Source organism: Piliocolobus tephrosceles, chromosome 7 (assembly GCF_002776525.5).
Source record: "Piliocolobus tephrosceles isolate RC106 chromosome 7, ASM277652v3, whole genome shotgun sequence".
NCBI classification, from domain to species: domain Eukaryota; kingdom Metazoa; phylum Chordata; class Mammalia; order Primates; family Cercopithecidae; genus Piliocolobus; species Piliocolobus tephrosceles.
The window spans coordinates 48,963,932-48,969,931 of NC_045440.1; the positions used below are offsets into that span (position 1 = coordinate 48,963,932).

Below are 6,000 nucleotides of genomic sequence, written 5' to 3' on the forward strand. Positions count from 1 at the left end.
AAAGTTTTATAGTTTTACTTTTTAAGTTTAAGTCCATGACACATTTTGGGTTAATTTTTGTACAATGTTTGAGACTTAGGTTGAGGCTCATTTTATTTTGCCTTTGGATGTCCAATTGCTCCAGCACCATTTGCTCATAAGCTATCTTTACACCATTAAATTGCTTTTGCAACTTTGTCAAAAATCCTTGGGACATATTTGCATGGGTTGACTTCTGGGTTCTTTAGTTGGTCCTGTGATATACATGTTTATCCCTCTACCAATACTACACAGTCTTGATTAATATAGTTATATAAGCCTTGAAATTGGGCACTGATTCTTCCCACATTATTCTTCTTTTTCAAAATTATAGCTATTCTCATCCCTTTGTCTCTTCATATATCTTTTGGAATAGTCTGTTTATATCTACAAAAACTTTTGCTGAGATTATGATAGAAATTGTGTTAAACCTGTTTATTAGTTTTGGGGAGAATGGGCATCTTTCCTACTTGAGTCTTCCAATCCATCAACACCGTATGTTTCTCTGTTTATTAAATTATCTCTTTTTCCATCAGCATTGTGTAATTTTTGGCTTACAAGTCCTGTGTATGATTTGTTACATTCATACTGTTTCTTTCTCTCTTTTTTTTAAATCAATTTTAATGGTATTGCATTTTTACTTTCCACTGAAAGGCCGTGTGTCCATGTGTTTATTGCTGGTACATAGAAATACAATACGTTTCTTTATTTTTATTTTGTGTCCATGACCTTGCTGAGCTCACTTATTAGTTCTAGGAGTTTTTTCTCTTCAGGTTCTTTGTGGCTTTATATGTAGACCGTGTGTCATCTGCAAATAGGGGCTGGTTCATGAGCTTCTTCTCTGATCTGTGGCCCTTTGTTTCCTTTTCTTGCCTTTTTACAATGACTCGATAGAGCTTCCAGCACTATGTTGAATAAGAATGTTACGGTAGACATCTTTACTTTGTTCTCAACCTTAGGGGGAAAACATTCAGTCACTCACTTGTAATATTAAGTATAATGGTAGCCTCAGGGTGTTTGTAGACATTCTTTATCAAGTAGAGGAAGTTTCTCTCTATTCTTAATTTTTTGAGAGTTTGTAAAAATCATGAATGAGTATTGAATTTCGTTAACTGCTTTTTCTGCATTGTTTGGTACAATCATGTGATTTTTCTTGGGGGTATAGCTCAGCGGTAGAGCATCTGACTACACAGTCATGTGATTTTTCTTTTTTAATCTGCATTATAGTGGATTGCAATGATTGCTTTTCAAATACTGAGCCAGCATTGCATCTTCGAAATAAAACCCAGTTGGTACTGAGTGTAATTCTTTTTACATATTGTAGGACTATATTTGCTAATATTTTGTTAAAGATTTTTATACTATATTCATGAGGGACACCAGGCTTTGTTGCTTTTGTTGTACTGTGTTTTTCTAGTTCTGAACTGGGATGTGTTCTTCTATTTTCTGAAATGATTCTGTAGAGTTGGCATCAATTCTTCTTTACATGTGTGGTAGAATTCTCCAGTGACACCACCTGGACCTGAAGATTTCTTTTCTGAGAGTTTGTTAATTATGAATTAAATTGTCTTAATAGTTTCAGGGCTAACACAATGATCTTTGAAATAATTATTTAGTATTGTAGTAGTTTGTGTTTTTCAAGGAATTGCTTCGTATCATCTAATTTGTCAGATTTATATGTATAGAATTGTTCATTGTATTCCCTTATCATCATTTTTTTGAACAGTTTAAATTAAGTTTTATTTGCTCTCTCATTTTACAATAATCTCCCTCATAAACGTCTTCTACAAACAGAGCATATATCCTGGGTGTGTAATACAAAGTTAGGAGTTAATTATTTTTTCCAAGCAGGTTGTAAAGTATCAGTGTATCACATGAGAGTTCCCCTAATAGGGAACCAAATTTAAAACAAAACAATCATTTTAAATTTACCAAGTAGAGAATTTTTTCAGTAATTATTCATCTCTATATTCACATTCTAAGTATTTTCTTGTGATAAACAAACTGATTCAAATGATTTAAGCTATCCCACCGTTTAACAAGAAAAGCCTCTACAATAATTGGAAACCATGGTGTTCTCTTAATTTTACAACTAGCTGCTGTTTTCAGAAGTTCTTTGAGTTCTTCCTTTGAGAAAACTTTTAATCTCATTGGGATCTAGAGTCAAAGTGACATTCTTCCTCACAAATAAAATGTAATCAATTTCATGTTCACCCCAGATACCATCAGACCGAGCCTCATAGTGAATTCGTGTTAAATAATTAATTTCTTCTGGAGGAACTGCTTCCATGGGGATTCCTAACTCAGCTTTCAGATGCTTCTATGCTGCTTGCCTTACTTCAAGGTCATCACTTTCCTCAAGCTTGCCTGAATTGCCTAATGGATGACCACAACAAGTATTGGTAAAGCAACCCGGAAAGGTAACCTTAGCATCTGAGCTTTCCTCTAGCAGGAGCTTATTTTCGGTGTTGAATAAACCAATGACTTTCTTCACAGAATTGGAAAAATTTTTAAGGAATTGCTTCGTATCATCTAATTTGTCAGATTTATATGTATAGAATTGTTTGTTGTATTCCCTTATTATCATTTTTAAAGTTCATATGGAACCAAAGTTCATATGGAACCAAAAAGTTTAAAGTTCATATGGAACCAAAAAAGACCCCACATTGCCAAGACAATCCTAAACCAAAAGAACAAAGCTGGAGGCATCATGCTACCTGACTTTAAGCTATGCTACAAGGCTACAGTAACCAAAACAGCTACAGTAACCAAAATATCTCTGTTATGGTACTGGTACCAAAACAGAGATATAGACCAATGGAACAGAACAGAGCCTTCAGAAATAATACCACACATCTACAGCCATCTGATCTTTGACAAACCTGACAAAAACAAGAAACAGGGAAAGGATTCCCTATTTAATAAATGGTGCTGAGAAAATTGGCTAGCCATAAGTAGAAAGCTGAAACTGGATCCTTTTCTTACTCCTTATACGAAAAGTAATTCAAGATGGATTAGAGACTTAACTGTTAGACCTAAAACCATGAAAACCCTAGAAGAAAACCTAGGGAATACCATTCAGGACATAGGCATGGGCAAGGACTTCATGTCTAAAACACCAAAAGCAATGGCAACAAAAGCCATAATTAACAAATGGGATCTAATTAAATTAAAGAGCTTCTGCACAGCAAGAGAAACTACCATCAGAGTGAACAGGCAACCTACAGAATGGGAAAAAATTTTTGCAAGCTACTCATCTGACAAAGGGCTAATATCCAGAACCTATAAAGAACTCAATCAAATTTACAAGGAAAAAACAAACAACACCATCAAAAAGTGGGCAAAGGATATGAACAGACATTTCTCAAAAGAAGACATTCATACAGCCAACAGACACATGAAAAAATGCTCATCATCACTCCCCATCAGAGAAATGCAAATCAAAACCACAATGAGATACCATCTCACACCAGTTAGAATGGCAATCATTAAAAAATCAGGAAACAACAAGTGCTGGAGAGGATGTGGAGAAATAGGAACACTTTTACACTGTTGGTGGGACTGTAAACTAGTTCAACCATTGTGGAAACCCATGTGACGATTCCTCAAGGATCTAGAACTAGAAATACCATCTGACCCAGCCATCCCATTACTGGGCATATACCCAAAGGATTATAAGTCATGCTGCTATAAAGACACATGCACACATATGTTTATTGCAGCACTATTCACAATAGCAAAGACTTGGAATCAACCCAAATGTCCATCAGTGACAGACTGGATCAAAAAAATGTGGCACATATACACCATGGAATACTATGCAGCCATAAAAAAGGATGAGTTTGCGTCCTTTGTAGGGACATGGATGCAGCTGGAAACCATCATTCTCAGCAAACTATCACAAGAACGGAAAACCAAATATCGCATGTTCTCACTCATAGGTGGGAATTGAACAATGAGATCACTTGGACACAGGAAGTGGAACATCACACACCGGGTCCTATTGTGGGGAGGGGGTAGGGAGGAGGGATAGCATTAGAAGATATACCTAATGTAAACGACGAGTTAATGGGTGCGGCACACCTACATGGCACATGTATACATATGTAACAAACCTGCACGTTGTGCACATGTACCTTAGAACTTAAAGTATAATAATTAAAAAAAAAAAGACACTAAATGCCCAATGCAATAATCATTTTTCAGTGTTCTCATTCAGGTGACAATTCTTCTCAGTCTCAGCCCCAATTTTATTGTCATTTTCATCAATAAGGTTACACGTGGCTGCCAAGAGCTGAAACTATTGCTCATAGAGATGGCTGGTATTTATTTCAAGCATTGTTACAGAACATCAGATTTGTCCTAGAACACTGAACAGCCTCCAGGTTGAACACCAGCCAGCCCAGGTGTGTGCCCCTTTGGGTTCTGTCCTCTGCATGCAGCGGCCTCTTATCCTTTTGATGTTTGCAAGGAAAGTGAGATCTCCAGTTTCCTTCCTGATTTTGACGTTTTGGGTTTTCTCCCTTAGTCTTTTGTCAATTTTGCTAGAGGTTTGCCAAGTCTATAGATCTTTTCAATGTACTAACTTTAAAAAAACCTGACATTCTTTCTTATTTTGCTCTTTTCAGTATCATTGATTCCTGCTCTTATTGTTATTTCCTTCCTTCAGCTTGCTTTAGTTAATTTTGTTCTTTTTCTAGGTTCTTGGGGTGGGAAATTAAATTATTAATTTGAAACTCTCCTGTTTTCTAATGTATACACTTAGTGGTATAAACTTCCCTTCCAGCACGACTTTAGCTGTTTCCCACAAATTTTAATATGCTGTATTTTCATTTTCATTGACTTCAATGTATTTTTTTAGTTCTCTTGAGACGTCCTCTTTGATCCATGGATTTTCAGAGGTGTTTCAGAGAGTTTTTAGTTTCCACATGTTTGGATATTTTCTCATTTTTGATTTCTGGTTTGTTTCTATGTGGTCAGAGAATGACTTCAATTCATTTAAATTTGTTGAGATTTTAAAAAATGGCACAGAATGTGGTTTATCTTGGTGTATTTTCTCTGGATCTCTGAAAAAAAAGTACGCTCTGCTCGTTAGTGGAAATATTCCATAAATGTTGATTAGAACCTGTAGTGTTGTTGATTTATTCCATTTTCTTGATGATCTTCTGCCTAGTTGTCCTAACAATTGTTGAAGGACAGATGTTGAAGTTCTAGTTGTTCTAACAGTTGTTGAAGGACAGATGTTGAAGTCTTCAACTATAATTATGGATCAGTACTTAAAGAACTTAAAGAAATTTTAAGTTCTGTTAGTTTTTGCTTCACATATTTTGTGGCTTTGTTGTTTGGTGCATACACATTTAGGATTACTATGCCTTCTGATGGATTGACTTTTTATTATTTTGTAATGTCCCTCTCAGTTGCTGGTATTTTTTCTTTCTTTCTTTTTTTTTTCTTTTTATTTATTTATTTTTATTATTATTTTTTATTATACTTTAAGTTCTAGGGTACATGTGCATAACGTGCAGGTTTGTTACATATATATATATGTGCCATGTTGGTGTGCTGCACCCATCAACTCGTCAGCACCCATCAATTCATCATTTATATCAGGTATAACTCCCCAGTGCAATCCCTCCCCCCTCCCCCCTCCCCATGATAGGCCCCAGTGTGTGATGTTCCCCTTCCCGAGTCCAAGTGAGCTCATTGTTCAGTTCCCACCTATGAGTGAGAACATGCGGTGTTTGGTTTTCTCTTCTTGTGATAGTTTGCTAAGAATGATGGTTTCCAGCTGCATCCATGTCCCTACAAAGGACGCAAACCCATCGTTTTTTATGGCTACATAGTATTCCATGGTGTATATGTGCCACATTTTCTTAATCCAGTCTGTCACTGATGGACATTTGGGTTGATTCCAAGTCTTTGCTATTGTGAATAGTGCCGCAATAAACATACATGTGCATGTGTCTTTGTAGTAGAATAATT

The 6,000-nt window shown here is 35.9% G+C and overlaps 1 long non-coding RNA gene and 1 pseudogene across 1 annotated transcript in view; one reads left to right on the plus strand and one right to left on the minus strand.

Annotated features, from left to right (window-relative positions):
• LOC113225153 overlaps positions 1–6,000 on the plus strand; it is a 193,078-nt gene that overhangs the window by 11,981 nt on the left and 175,097 nt on the right. The gene's annotated exons all lie outside the window — the stretch shown is intronic.
• On the minus strand, positions 1,990–4,393 carry LOC111525273 (annotated as a pseudogene).